At 39.1% G+C, this 16,643-nt stretch overlaps 1 protein-coding gene and 1 pseudogene across 5 annotated transcripts in view; both read right to left on the minus strand.

The window, feature by feature from the left end:
• Positions 1-16,643, minus strand: part of LRFN5 (leucine rich repeat and fibronectin type III domain containing 5) — a 272,873-nt gene that overhangs the window by 213,207 nt on the left and 43,023 nt on the right. The gene's annotated exons all lie outside the window — the stretch shown is intronic.
• On the minus strand, positions 14,760-15,059 carry LOC118730486 (annotated as a pseudogene).

Raw genomic sequence — 16,643 nt, forward strand, 5'->3', positions numbered from 1 at the left:
GAAAACGGTGTCTTATCAAGAGTCATTTTATAGCATTTAAAAACTACCCAGTAATATTTCCGATATATATGCACACACACGCACAGGCACACACAACAAATCAGCTCAAGATTACAGGCCTCAGAGATACTGTATTCAGTTCTAGACCACCACAAGAAAATTGTTTAAACCTTTGCTGGTGGAGGGTCTTGCCTTTAATATGCACAAATCACAATATCTGTAATGCGCAATAAAGCAAAGCACAATGAAACCAGGTATGCCTGTTTCTCTCTTCTCCCAATTCAATCCAATGAGTAATGCAGCTTATTTTCTAAATGTAACATACATTACTTCTAATAATTGTCTGGTTCTTATCTTATCTTACCTAATAATAGACAAACATGTAAATAGACCTTACCTCCACTACACCCACAAGCCAATCAGAGGGAATATGCAAATTAGGAGGACAAATATGACGGCCGCCAGCTTCTCCATGCAGAGTGGCCAGACTGGACAGGATGCCTGCTATAAGAGGGAGGGTGGGAGGTGAAGGGATCTATAGGAGCAGTGCATTCTGCAATGAGGCAGCATAGAAGAAGGTGTCAGACTCTGGCCAGAGCAAAGGCCTGGGTCCCAGTACCATGGAAAACAGGTGCTGGAAGCCAATTGAAGTAAAGCCTATTGCACAAATACCTTCATGCAATAGGCCTCTAGTTTAAAATAATAATAAAATTCTAAGATAGAAAAGCTGTGATCATAGATAATATGTTTTAACCCCAAAGCCAATACTAGATTGGGTGCCTGACTTCAGGTTGAGAAAAGGCAGCTTTCAGAATAGGAAGTTTGGATATTTATTATAGGATATAAAATGGCTTACAAAGTCACTGGGAGGGCCCAAGAAGCAGACTCTAAGATAGGCTTTCAAAAAGTATACCTCACACTTGAGCACCAAAAGCACTGCTGCTCCTTTTACCATCAAGAAACCCACAGCTGAGGGTTAGAACTGCCAGCTCCAAAACTGTTTAGTCTCTGTCACCATCTGTACCAGCAAAATGATGATCGCCTTCTTCCCTGAACCTTTCTCCCCAAAACTCAGTTCCAAATTCAAGTTTCATCCAAACCCATCTGATTGACAGAATCTCAAACACATACAGAAATCATGTTGAAATTTGCCTGGGTAACATAGCTTTTAGTCTTCCAATCTTTGTAGTTTAGCAAGGCTCATTAGAGAGGGGTCTCCACAGACACTGAGCTAAACCATTCAGGCTATTACAAACACCTTGACTAGTTCATGTTTCACAATGATTTTAAATAACATTCAGACACAGAAAAACCCAGAACCTCCTTCTTCCAGCTTCTTCTTCAAGATTCTATCCCTTCTTCAATCACCTCTTTTCAAGACAGACACTCATGTTCCCAAGAATATATTCAACTTCTTTAATGGTTCATTGTAAGTGACAAAATTTCACCAGTCACAGGTGACATATTTGCCTTAATAGCTTAAATAACACCCAGCCCTAAGGATCAGAAATATTACCAGTTTGCCTTACAACTACTCCTCATGCATCTCATTCACCACCAAAATCCCAGTCTTCCAGGTTAGCCATCATAAAAGCACTAATTCTTATATTTAAGAACCCTTCAACCCTTCTCTCACAAACTTTGTCAATACTCCCTTTAAAACTTGTTCTCTGATATTCCAAGTTTTCTAATGAAAATCACTCATCTTATTACTTCTTATTATCTGGCATATAAGTCTTCTTGAAGGCATGCTTCTGTCACCTTCTTGAGAAGATGCTGTTGTGTTTTTTTTTCTCCCCTCTCACACATCAAAGGAAAGGAAGTAAAAAAACCACATAAGTAGACTAAATGTCCTCTTTGCTCCTCCTTGATATTTCAGAACTCTCTTACCTCTTTGAAAACCCCAGCTCCTTTGAAATGCATGCTATCAGTCTTCTCTACTCCATACCCTTCCTAATTGTCCTCACCTTCTGACATTCTCAACATATCCCTCATTCAGTGATAATTTTGGTTCCAATTTACCATATCCCAATTCACAACTGATACTCTTCATCATTCTTAGCTACATAAAAAAACAAATAAATAAAAAATGCAATCCATCTAACATTGTGGATTCTCATGTCCTTGATATCCTTTGTTCAATTATCTTTTATTTCTCCTTTCCTTTGTCAACATGCATATGGTCATACAACAGACTATGTCATCACTGACAGTTGTACCTCCTATCTATCATATCTAACTCTCCTAGGTCACTTATTCTAAAATTCCAACAATTTTCTGATATCACCACAGCCTCCTTTCTACCACATCAGATTTTCTCTATTTGTCAGCTCCTTCTATCTTCATATCCCTTTTTCTCAGCCAAGGAATAACAAGTGTTGGGGCCAAGAAATAACAAGTGTTGATGATGAAGCAAGGGAACCTTTGTTGGAATGTAAATTGAGACAGCCACTATGAAAATCAGTATGGAGGTTCCTCAAAAAGTTCAAAACAGCCCTAACCAGTTTGGCTCATTGGATAGATGGTCAATCTGTAGACTAAAGGGTCTCAGGTTCAATTCCGATCAAGGGCATGTACCTAGGTTGCAGGCACATCCCCAGTATATGCAGGAAGCAGCTGATTGATGTTTCTCTTTCATCAAGGTTTCTAACTCCTTATCTCTCTCCCTTCCTCTCTGTAAAAAATTAATTAATTAATTAATTAATTAAATTTTAAATGTTTTTTCAAAACAGAATTATCACATAATCTATCAATTCCAATCCTGGGTGTTTATCCAAAGGAAACAAAATTAGTATCAATAAGCAAATGGAGCAACCTAAGTGATAAATGAATATAGAAAAAAATATATACATATGCACACAAATATGTATGTTCTAGGGCCAAAGTAGGTTTACAGTTAGTTGTTCTTATGAAAAATAATACAATAATTAAGTAATAATACAAGAATAAACTCAGTGTTTTTGAGTACTCACAACTATAAATCTACTTTTAGATTTGTTTGTGTGTGTGTGTGTGTGTGTGTGTGTGTGTGCATGCGCGCACGCGCATGTGCAAGCACGTATACAGGGTGTCCCCCAAAAAATAATGTATATACACTTTACTAATGATAGCTCAATTTAAAAAATGAAATGTATTTTAATAAGCATTGCCTTTATAAGTACTCAAAGTGTGTGTATACATTTTGGGGACACCCTATATACTAGTCAGCTAAAAAACAGAATAGAATCTTGCCATTTGTGACAACATGGATGGACCTTAATGGAATTCTGCTAGATGAAATAAGTCAGATGGAAAAAGATAAATATTGTATGATCTCACTTATAATTAAAATCTTAAAAAAAAAAAAAAAAAAAAAAACACAGGAAAACAAAAGAACAAACTGGCCTCACAGATATAGAGAACAGGTTGGTGGTTGCCTGAGGTAGAGTGTGGGGAAGGGAGAAATGGGTAAAGGGGGTCAAAGGTACAAACTTTCCGTTATAAAATAAATAAGTCATGAGGAAGTAATGTACAGCATTATTATTATAGCTATTGCATATTTGAATGTAGTTAGAAGAGTAGATCATGAAAGCCTTCATCTCCAGAAAAAAACAAACTGTACCTATGCATGGTGATGGATGTTAACTGGATTTATTATGGTGATCATTTTGCAATATATAAAAATATCAAGTCACTACATTATACACCTGAAACTAATGTAATCTTATGTAAGTTACCCTTCAATAATAAAAGGAAAAAGCTGAACCCAGCAGCTGAAAATTACTGGTTCACTCAGCAGTGCCATCACAAGTTTATAACAACACAAGGAATGCTTTAACAATGCCTGATTGCCCTACTACTACACTTCCCCAGTAAATTCACATACCTCTCTTCAAGGTGACTATTTCACAGTCTTCTGTTCCTCAAGTTCCCTACACCTTTTTATCTCAGCATCCCCAGCTGATGATGTCACTGATAATTCATAAAGACAATAAATGCAATCAAATAAAAGTTATTTCATTTGCCCACCACTAATTCTTCCAGTTCACCCACATCTCCATAATCTGCCTTCCATAAAGTTACCTTGGAAGAAGTGCTTCTACTCCTATCTAAGGCCAACCTTTCTATCCATGTTCTGGATCTCTCTCTCTCTCTCTCTCTCTCTCTCTCTCTCTCTCTCTCTCTCTCTCTCTCTCTCTCTCTCATTCTCTCTCCTCTCCTGCATTATCAGTTCCTTCTTTACTGAATAATTTAATGTCACCTAATTTAACCAATATCCATAGACATCCACCCATAAGCATAAATTCTTAGAATTTCCAGTGGATTCCCATTTCCCTACTGTAGAAAAGTCATTCAAGGTGTCTATCATGTCTGTATCTACTTCTTCACCATCCACTTTTATTTTTTAGTGTGTATGTGCATGTGTATGGGGGTTAATCATTAAATGCACACAAATAGTACTTTAATCAGACCAATGAGATGGCCTCCCCCACTCCCTGTGACATGACTGAGAGCTAACAATTTCTTTCCTATAATGTAACTCATGAGTTTTGGACAAACTTTAAAATGGAGAACAGATAGACTCAGTTGTGGGACACATATCACTAAGAAGCCCTATTTCTCAAACCATGTAACTAGAGAAAAATAATTTGGCTGTGTTTTTAAGTCTAGAATCCTGAAATAACAGAGAAATGGTCACTAACCTGTACATTTTGTTGGAAAGGACAAATAATTATATGTAATTATATTTGAATTATAGTGATCCATGTATCCACGATACAATATAGAAATCACAGCTACATTTCATACTGTAGAAACTTAAAAAATGTATGACTTTACAGAGGTACTTGATCAAATATAATAAGAAATAAATTAAAACTTACAATATTATCTCTATAGAGGAGAAAAACCTCTAGATTTAAAACTGATGAATGATATTCTCACTCATATGTATACTTTAAAATGCAGATAGCTATTAAGTCAGAGAGACAAAAAATTTTAAAGCTAGTTCAAAATATGAGAATGTTTGTATTATTCTTTGAAAATATTACTGAATTATTCAACTGTCCATTTAAATTTATACCCATACCTTATTAATTATTAAAGATGATTGAAATTTGGTATATTTTGATTATCTATGTGATTATATATGCTTTTTTTATATATTGATTTTTATAGGGAGAGGAAAGGACAGGGAGGGAAAAACATGGATGGCTGCCTCCTGCCTCCTAATGGGGATAGAGCCCACAACTCAGGCATGTGCTCAACCAGGAATCAAACCAGAGACTTCTCAGTACATGGGACAATGCTCAGCTAACTGAGCCACCGCAGCCAGGGCATCTTTTTTTCTTACATTCATTCATCAGTTGATACACATTTGGACTGTTTATTACTTGGGGCTTTTGTGAAATGGATGATATTCTTATACAAGTTAGTGCGGAAAAATATCTAATGGCAAACTTGTCTATGTTGTTGTTTTATTTCTATTATTATTAGAGTCAAATTTGTCAGCATTTTTTATTGATTAAAACAAACAAATAAAACCTCAAACCTACCCCTAAAGGCATAATAATGTGATGTTGTAATCTCTAGTGTTTTAATATTTTTTTAATTTCATATGTTTTCTGTTTATCTTTTGTTGTTGTTGTTAATTCCCAACTGAGGATATTTTTCCATTGATTTTTAGAAAGAGTGAAAGGGAGGGGGAGAGAGAGAGAGAGAGACATCTATGTTAGAGAATCATTGGTTGCCTGCCTCTTGCATGCCCTCTATTTGGGATCCAGCCTGAAACCCAGGCATGTGTTCTGATGAGGAATCTAACTGTGACCTCCTGGTTCATGGGTTAATGCTCAACTACTGAGTCACACCAGCCAGGCTTCTGTTTACCCTTTGGGCCTCTTCTGTCTATATCTATTTCTTCATCTTCCATTTTTTATTAAATGTACTCAAATAGTGCTTTAATTGCCATCAGTTCAATGAAATGGCTTTTAATGACAACACCAAAAACATGTTGCCAGAGCAAATGATTACCTGTTCTTTTTTCTTTTTTTAATTAGTTTTATTAATCTTTTAGCATCTTTTTTAAAAATATATTTTATTGATTTTACACAGAGAGGAATTGAGAGGGATAGAGAGTCAGAAATGTCGATGAGAGAGAAACATCGACCAGCTGCCTCCTGCACACCCCCCACTGGGGATGTGCCCTCAACCAAGTACATGCCCTTGACTGGAATTGAACCTGGGACCCCTCAGTCCACAGGCCGACGCTCTATCCACTGAGCCAAACCGGTTTTGGCTGATTACCTGTTCTTGTTTAATTCAACCATTAATTAGCATTTGACACAACAGATTATTCCTTCTTCCTGAAAAATATGTTTAGGTTCCCCAGACCTTATACTTTGGAGTTTCTTTTACTTTATGGACTACTATTTTTTACTGGGACTTCCACTTCCTCCAAACCTGAAAAATCTGTAGCACTGTCCTAGAATCCCCTTTTTTCTTTCTGTACTCAACCACTGTAACCTCATCTAGCTTCCCATGGCTTCCAATGTGCCCCAACCAGGAACTGAACCAGAGACTTCTCTGTGCATGGGACAATGCTCAACTAACTGAGCCACATCAGCCAGGGCATTTTTTTTTTTCTTTCTGTACTCAGCTAAAGTATATACTGAAAACTTCCAAACTTATATAGCTTGCCTAGAGAGGAATCTTCCCTGAAAATACTTATAACCAATTATCTGACATCTTCTCCATTTCAGGTTCCCCTTGACAAAAGATAACTTGTTCTTTTTCTGTAAATATACTCCCTCCAAAAAACTACCCAGTATATGATACCACCTTTCACACAGTAACAGAAACCAAAATATTATTGAGTCATGTTTGATTATTTGTTTCTTGTTATATTATACACCAATCTCCCTGTCACTCCTGTCAGCTACATCTCCAAAATATTCCCAAACTTTGATGAATTTCCCTATTTCTACTTCCCCTGCCCTTTTCAAGTTCACCTTCCCCTTGTGCATGTACCACTGTAGCAGCAATTCCCTTGGTTTCCCTTCTCCTCCTATTGCCTCTTTTCCAAGCAAGAATGGTCTTCCTTAAGTGTTTATAAGGTCAAGTTATTCTTCTGCCTCAAATCTTCAAAATCATACAGTTATAATAAAAATCTAAACTTTTTTAATTTTTAATTTTATTGATTTTTTACAGAGAGTAAGGGAGAAGGATAGAGAGCTAGAAACATCGATGAGAAAGAATCATCGACCAGCTGCCTCCTGCATACCCCCCACCGGGGATGTGCCCTTGACCAGAATCGAACCTGGGACCTTTCAGTCCACAGAACAACGCTCTATCCACTGAGCCAAACCAGCTTTGGCTAAAATCTAAACTTTTTATGGCAATCTCAAATCTCTCTATAATATGAAGGCCTCTTTCTGCATATAGTCCTTTCTAACACCTTCTTTGTCCACTTCATTTTAGTCAGTCACCTACTTCTGCCCTTTAAATTCCCATCCAAAGGGAATTTGCTTGTGCTGCTTTGCTGAAAGAGCCCTTCTCATCATAAGGTAATAACTCAAATGTCGTCTCAGTAGAGGCCTTCTCTGACTATAGTAGACACTAGCTCCTGTCATTCCCTACCATATTTTCCTATTTTATTCTTTCCTGGTGGCATATAAAAACCCTAAACTTGCCGAAACTGGTTTGGCTCAGTGGTAGAGCATCGGTTTGTGGACTGAAAGGTCCCAGGTTTGATTCTGGTCAAGGGCATGTACATTGGTTGCGGGCACATCCCCGGTAGGGGGTGTGTGTACAAGAGGCAACTGGTCGATGTTTCTCTCTCATCAATGTTTCTAACTCTCTATCTTTCTCCTTTCTTCTCTGTAAAACAAAGTCAATAAAATATATATATTTTTAAAAACCCTAAACTTATTTTATTTATTGGCTTGCACATTTATTTACTCTCTTCTTCATTTGAGTATGAACTCTCTGAAGGCAAAGGCTCAATTTATTTTACTTATTGTTATTAAAATATACATAGAATGATGCCTGGCCCGCTAGATTACTTGCTATCCAAATTTGTGAATTGTTAAGTCACAGATTTAATAATAATTACATATCATAAAACCTAAGGGGTCTTTACCTAGAATCTTAATTTACTTTTACACTTCTGCAACCTCTAGAAATATCATAGAAATGACATAACTTTGTAAATATCCTACACTAAAATATGACATAAAAATATTTTAACCTCCAATTTTCAGAAAATATATGCCATTTTGAATATTTTTTCAGCATATTTCTTAATTGAATACATTAGCAAAGCAATTAGAACAGTACTAAAAATTTATTCATTTATTTATAGTCAGTCAGTCATTCCTTCAATTTAGCTGTATTCTTCAAAAATCCTTATTTTTAAATGCTAACCTTTGTCATCTCAGAATGTGACTGTATATGGAGATAGTCAATAAAGAGGTGATTAAATTAAAATGAAACTATTAAAGAGGGCCTTAATTGAATATGATTGATGTATTTCTAAGAAGAGGAGATTAGGACACAAACACACATGTGAAGATGTTGAAAGAAAATGTGTATCTACAAGCCAAGAGGAGAGGCCTCAGAAGAAACCAACCCTTACTTCTGGCTTCTAGAACTGTGACAAAACAGATTTCTGTTTAGGTCACTATGACTGTGGTACTTTGTCATGGCAGCTCTAGAAAATTGACAGCTAAGAATAGCAACCAGTTAATATAGTATGCTTTGCTTAGTAGTGGTTCAGTTCCATTTTTTTTAAATTAACTATTTTACAACAAAAATGTTAAGCTTTACACATCTTAGTAGTTGGATATCTATTTTTATTCATTCTAAAGGACACTGTATTCTAGCACTATTTCCCAGGCTGCTCAGATATATACCTTCATGGAGAAATTAAAGAATCACTAAATGAATTGACTGTACTACACCTACCTGCTAGAAGATGTGGAAAGTGAATGCATTTTTTTTCCATTTCAAGTTCTTTGTGTGAGTATAAATGTCAAAATTGAATCTTGCCCTTCCAATTATCTTTTTGTATTACAGCTGGATGATTGTCATTTAAAGTATCTTTTCAGCTCATGTCACAGATTTTATCAGGGAACATCTCAAAAGTACAACTTGAGAGTGCTCGAGTCTTGAGATTTAGTATTTGAGAAAATCCCAGAGCTAGAGAATTACTATCTTAAGCCAGCTGAGTGACTCTGCATTATTGTAGCATAACCTGAACACTCATTAAAAATTTCCACCGAGGCAGCTCAAAATGTTTGTTGAGGATTGATGAGAGAGCTGTAATAGCAAATAATTTGCACAATTTGCTTGGTTTTCACAATGCATTTGCTGTTCTCATCTACACTTATAAAAGAGAAACATGCAAATTAACCATCGCTTCACTATGCCCACCACCCAATCAGGACAGAGTATGCAAATTAACCCAACCAACATGGCAGCCGGCCACAGAGCTGGAGTAAGTGGGAAGCTTGGGTTGCCCCGGCAATGGAAGAAGCCAAATTTCCTGCCCACCCTGGCTGGCCCTGGCCTCTGCTCAAGGCTACAAAGTTTCAATTATAGAAGATAAATAAATCCAAGATATTTGCTTTTAGCTGGCCCTGGCCTCCAGTCAAGGAGGCGCTAAAAACAATAACAACAACAACAAAGGAGGGGCTGGGACCTTGGGTTGCCAGGGGGAAGGGGTGATCAGGCCAGGATGGCGTGGCAGGGTCCATTTGGAGTAAGCATACCAACAAGGGGTCTATTTAGGGGTGAGCAGGCCATCAGTGGGGTTCAGTTGGAAGTGATTGGGACAGTGGTGTGGGCAGTTTGGAGTGAGCAGGCCAGCAAGGGGGCAGTTAGGGGGTGAGTAGGCCAGTGGGGAGGGAAGGTGGGTCAAGCAGGCCAGCAGAGGGGGGCAGTTGAGGGTGAGCATGCTGGTGGCAGGGGGATGTTGGGGGCGAGCAGGCTGGCAGACAAAGTGGTTAGAGGCAATCAGGCAGGCAGGCAGGCAGGTGAGCAGCAGGAGTCAGCAGTCCTGGATTGTGAGAGGGATGCCATACTGCTGGTTTAGGCCTGATTCCCTAAAAACTGGCAGCAGGACATCCTTCAAGGGGTCCCAGATTGGAGATAATGCAGGCTGGGCTGAGGACACCCCCAATGCACAAATTTTGTGCATCAGGCCACTAGTGTTAAATAAAGAGACAATATCTATATATATATATCCTTTTTTTTTTCAAATGCAAGTTGATATATTTTTATATATAAAAAGTATAAAGAAAAAATGAAAATAATGTATAAGTCCAGTATCTTCCTGTAAAATGTTGGGGTATATCCTTCCAGTCACTACATATTAAAATTATATCTCTTTCCCTTTCTCTCTGCCTATATCTTTTTTCTTACTGAAATTATATTATACAAGTATCCCTGTGTACGAATCTGTGCACCAGTAGCTCACCAGTAGCTCCCTGCCACCCTCCAGTTCTCTGCCCACTGCCCTATAGCTCTCATCACTCCCAACCTCATACATAATGACTGTTTGCATATTACATCTTTATTATATTACTAGAGACCCAGTGCACAAAATTCATGCACAGGGAGTTGGGGGGGTATCCCTCAGCCCAGCCCCTAACTGCCCTCCCCTGCAGGCTTGATCAGCCCTAACTGTCCTCACTTATAGGCCTGGTCCCTCCCAACTGTCCTCCTCTGCTGGCCATCTTGTGGTGGCCATCTTGTGTCCACATGGGGATAGCTCTCTTGTGTGTTGTTGTAATGGTCAATTTGCACGTTATTATTTTATTAAATAGGATTAGACAGGATAGAGGCCTCGTGCATGGGTGGGAGCCTGATGGTTTTCTTCTGAAGGTTGTCCTGGATCAGGGTAGGGGTTCCCTTGGGGTGTGGGGTAGCATGGGCAAGGAGCCTGTGATGGTTAGCAGGCCTGCCACATCCCCTGGCAACTCAAGCAGAGGCTCTGGTATCTGGGATTTATATATATTCTACAAATGAAACATTGTAACCTTGAGTGGAGTCAAGCCTCCTGATCGTATTGTGGCCACAGTCATTTATTTTGGGATTTATTTATCTTCTATAATTGAAATTTTGTAGCCTTAAAGAGTCCTGGGCCAGTCAGGGCAGGTGGAAAGCTGGGCTTCGTCCATCTCCAGGGGCAACCCAAGCCTCCTGCTTTCTCCAACTCTGTGGCTGCCATCATTTTTGTTGGGATTTATTTATCTTCTATCTTTGGAACTTTGTAGTACTGAGTGTAGGCCTGAACCAGCAAGAGCAGGCAGAAAGCTTGGCTTCCTCCATTAACAGGGAAACCCAAGCCTCCCTCCTGCTCTCTGTGGCCGCAGCCATCTTGGTCGGGTTTATTTGCATATTTGCTCCTGATTGGTTGGTGGGCATGGCTTGTGTGCATGGCTTGTGGGTGTAGCAGAGGTACTGTCTATTTTCATATTACTCTTTTATTAGATAGGATATCTGTAGCCTACAAAATTCACTTAAGAGCATATTATAGACACTTGATTTAAGTATTTGATGGAGGCTACTTATTCCTGTGTGTGTGCACGTGTGTGTAGCAATGCATTTTACCTTAACCATATACTTAAAATGTTTTCTGCTTTTTTTAATAAAAGAATTCTTCTATAAATTTTATATATTTAAGTTTTTAATTATTTCCTTAAGAGATATTTCTCACTGTGGATTTTATGGACTAAAATATCTGCTAATCTTCAAATTACATACTATCAGGTTGCCTTTTAAAAGTGCCTATCATTTAACTTACAACAAAGAGTTCATGGAAATTCCCATCTGCTCACAGATTTGTATCACTGTGGCACATCTTTAATTGCTAGTGAATTTGTTTATATAATCACTTTAATTTACTTTCATATTTATATTTATATATTAGGTATATTAAACCTTTGTCATTCATCTACACAGCAAATATTTTACCAGTATATCACTTATTACTATTTTTGTTTTTTTATCAAAAAAGTTTACATAGTGAATAAATTTAATATTTCTCCTCATGATTCTTGCCTTTGAGCACCAAAAGTAAAAAATTATTCACCTAATTTCATTATAATATTTTAATATCTAAATACTTAATACTTGGGTGTTGATTTTGATCTATGATGATGAGTAAATATTTTAAGTATATTTTCTAAAATTATTTCCAGTATTTACTAAGTTATCTATTTTTCTCAGTATTGTAAAAATTCTAACCTAAAAAGTAAATTGCAATATTTGCTTCGGTTTCTTTCTCTAACAAATTTTGGCCCCATTAAATTCCTTGTTGATCATTTTACCAATATTCTAAATATACGTTAGAAGTTGACAAGGAAAGTTTTATATTATTATTACTACTAGAGGCTGGGTGCATGAAATTCGTGCATCCCTCAGCCCAGCCTGAACCATTTCCATTCTGGGACTCCTTGAGGGATGGCCTACTGCCCGTTTAGGCCTGATCCCTCTAAACAGGCAATTGGACATCCCTCTCACAATCCAGGACTGCTGGCTCCCAAGTACTCTCCTGCCTGACTTCTTGACTGCCCCTAACTACTTCTGCCTGTCAGCCTGATCACCCCCTAACCACTCCCCTGCCAGCTTGATTGATATCTAACTGTTCCCCTGCCAGCCTGTTTGCCCCCAATTTCCTTCCTCTGCCGGCCTGATCTCCCACAACTGCCCTCTCCTGCTAGCCATCTTGTGGTGGCCCTCTTGTGTCCACATGGAGGCAGGATCTTTGACCACATGGGGACAGCCATCTTGTGTGTTGGAGTGATGATCAATCTGCATATTACTCTTTTATGAGATAGGGTTATTTATCATAATTTTCTTGATTTATTCTTTCAATGTAAAGGTTTATTCTTTAAATGAAATTGGTAATTATTTAGTCATGTCTTCCCCCCAAAAGGCTGTCTTTTTATAGGGGATAGGAGATAAGTTGATTCTAATAAAATCATAAAGTATTTGGGAAGAAAGAACATTTTTATAATATTAAGGCATTTCAACCAAGGGACTTCAATGTCATTTATTTATCTTTTACAAAATTTTTTTCATTAAATCTTTTATATTTTTTTAAACATAACAAATAAATTTTTTGTCACTATTAGAAGTCTGATTTAAATAAATTCTTAGACTGGATTCATATCCATCAACTCATTAAACTTGAGCATCCATATCATTCCCATAGCTTTTTTAGAACTGCTACCTTCACCAGGAACCTCCTTGAGTTTTCTGAACTCAAACTTGGGCTTCTCCAGCATTTTGACATTTTTAACAGAGACATAGAGATAACAATAAATTCACAAATCTTTTCTGTCTTCTTCAGCTATCTATAATCACTTATTAACTACTTCTTTCAAGTAATTCTTTAAAAATTAAAAAAAATATATATATTCCTGAAAGGATTACATATGTCCAGATTTTTCCCATTGACCTTTCCTAAGCTGCCCCTGCCCCCTACTCCAGACCTTTACCCCCCCATTGTCTGTGTTCATAGGTTATGTATAGATGCATACAAGTTCATTGGTTGATCTCTTCCCACACACCCACCCTCCCCTGCATTTATCCATAACTCCTGGGTCATGATTTCCGTCATCTTCTTTCAGATTTGGTGGACCTATTGATGCTGAGCATAAGAGGTCTTTAAAATCAGTCTGTTAAAAAAAAAAGAAAAAGAAAAAGAAAGAAAACAAACAAACAAAATCTGACTGTTGCACCCATCCTACCTAATATGAAGATAATATGTAAGTTGACCATCACTCCAACTCACAAGATGGCTGCCAAAAGATGGCCAGCAGGAGAGGGCAGTTGGGGAGAACCAGTCCTACAGGAGAGGGCAGTTGGGGAGGACCATTGGGGGATCCAGGCTTGAAGGGAGAGCAGTAAGGGTGAACAGGCCAACAGGGGAGGGCATTTTGTGGTGACTGTGCCAGAAGGGGAAGGCAGTTAGGGGTAACTGGTACATCAGGGGAAGGCAGTTGGGGAAGACCAGGCTGGCCAGGGAGGGCAGTCAGGGGCAATCGGGCTTGCAGGGGAGGAGTTAGGCATTGATTAGGTTGTCAGGGGAATTGTTAGGGGGGGATCAGGCTAGCAGGCAGAAGAGGTTAGGGACAAACAGGCAGGCAGGCATGCGAGCACTTGGGAGCCAGCAGTCTTGGATTGTGAGAGGGCTGTCCGAGGTGGAATCAGGCCTAAATGGGCAGTTGGACATCTTTGAGGGGTCCCAGATTGGAGAGGGTGCAGGCTGGGCTGAGGTACACATTCCCCCATACATGAATTTCATGTACTGGGCCTCTACTATATATATAAAAGCCTAACCGACCATTTCGACCAGTCGACAGAATGACCAGTCAACCAGTCACTATAATGCACACTTATCACCAATGGGAAGATGCTCAATGCATGACCTGGTGGTCAGTACACTCTCACAGCCACCCTTCTGTGGTCCCTCCCTTTAGACAGCCAGGTGGCTAATGAGCTCCCACAACTAACCTCCCACAGTTCCTCCCCTTGGCCTACCGGCCCTGAAGAGACCTGATCGGGACTGGGTAAGATGGCCCCAATAGTCCCAATGGCCAGCCAGGACCCCCCACCCATGCATGACTTTGTGCTCTGGGATCCTAGTTTTTTAATAAAATCAACACAGAATAGATGAAGCAAATAACAATTTGTATTCCTGATTTCAACATGAACTATAATCATACTTTGGTATTTTTTTTACCATGAAGCACATTTTGCAAGGGGTCATCTATGCCATGATAATTAGCACTTTTTGCTCTGGACATTCTCAGTAATTAGCTTGAATTTTCTAAATGCAGCTTCATCATTCTGCAGATCAACTAGGTTCACTTAAAAAACAAGAACCTGAGACCATTAGATGGGATTTTGGTTTATTGAGTTCTTGCGACTAGTGCATTTCCAATATTTCTTATATTCAGCATAGTTGATACTTTGACATTGTATCAATCATCCTCAGTAAATGGATCAACCACTTTTTTCTTGGCTTCCGTTTTGCCACCTTTTATAAAATGCTTGTTCTTGCCAAATGCCATGGTGCTGTTTGGAGAGACAAAAGGCGATGTCTTATAGTTTTATTGATAAAGTTCTTTAACTTTACCTTGCATATTTTATGTATTTTGATAATGCATGTATTTTATTTCCAAATTCTGATTTTTAAAAGTAAGCTATCAATACTTCATTATACATATTTATGTTCTGATGATAATAATGAACTCCTAGTACTTCTGATATATTTACCAATGTAGAAAATTTCTGGATTAAAAAAATAATCTGAAAATAATAAATATAACTCTTCATTTTTTTAAATATATTTTTATTGATTTCAGAAAGGAAGAGAGAGGGAAAAAGAAAGAGATAGAAACATCAATGATGAGAGATAATCATTGATCGGCTGAATACTGCATGCCCCCTACTGGGGATCGAGTCCACAACCTGGACATGTGCTCTTGATCAGAATTGAACGCAGGACCTTCGGGTCCACAGACCAATGCTCTATTCACTGAGCCAAACCAGATAGGATGTAACTCTTGATTTCTAATATATTTTTTCCTGAATACTTCAAAAATATTAAATAATAATAGTGATTTCCATTCCATAATCTTATAAAATTATATTAATAATTTTATTATTGTATTGTTTGATTGGAATAATGATGGATTTCTTAACTCCTCACTAAGCATGATGCTAATGTAGCTTGTATAGTACCTTCAAAAGTGTACTCAAGTTTTTAAAAGATGAAACTATATAAAATTAGAGGTTCAGTGTATGAATTCGTGCATAGGTGGGGTCTGGCCAACCTGGTCAAGGGGGAGAGGCCACGGGAGACTGACTGGCAGGCCCTGTCCCCGATTTGGGTGGAGGGACCAACTGAGGGTGGAGCTGGCCATGGGAACAGGCTGTGGGGTGGAACTGGTTGGGGGTGGGTGTGAGCCGATCAGGTTGGTGGGGGTTGGTTGGGGGTGGAGCTGACCATGGGGAAGGGGTGTGAGTGGTGGGCCAGCCATCTTTACCCTGAATGGGATGATGGGGTCAATCGTGGACCAGCAGCCACAGGAAGGCCCCATGGATTATTAGATGGCTGGCCCCACCCCTGATTGGTGTTGGGGGCCAATCGGGAGCAGGATCAGCCAGGGGGAGGGACTGCACGCTGATCAGTGTGATGGGGGCCCATCAGGGATTGGGCCGGCTGAAAGTCAGGGCCACGAACTAAATGGGTGGGGAGGCTGATTGTAGTGGGGCCAGCAATGTGGAGGGACCAAAGGCAGTTGGCCTGACAGCCCCACACCTAATTGGGATGGGGAGCCAATCTTAGGTGGGGCTGGGTGGGTGAAGGGCTACAGGGGGATTACCTGGTCTCCCCAATCTTGATCAGGGTGGAAGAGGCCAAATGGGAGTGGGGCCAGCCCCATCCATGATTGGGCTGGTTTGCTGGCCAGAGTGGGTGTCATAGCAACTGGTCATTCCAGTCATTACAATGTTCCTGTCACTAGATATATTTATATACTAAAGGCCCAGTGCACGAAATTCGTGCACAGGGGTGTGTGTCCCTCAACCCAGCCTGCATCCTCTCCAATCTGGGACCCCTTGATAGATGTCCAACTGCCCATTTAGGCCCA

This window comes from Pipistrellus kuhlii, unplaced genomic scaffold (assembly GCF_014108245.1).
Source record: "Pipistrellus kuhlii isolate mPipKuh1 unplaced genomic scaffold, mPipKuh1.p scaffold_m20_p_1, whole genome shotgun sequence".
Taxonomy (NCBI): domain Eukaryota; kingdom Metazoa; phylum Chordata; class Mammalia; order Chiroptera; family Vespertilionidae; genus Pipistrellus; species Pipistrellus kuhlii.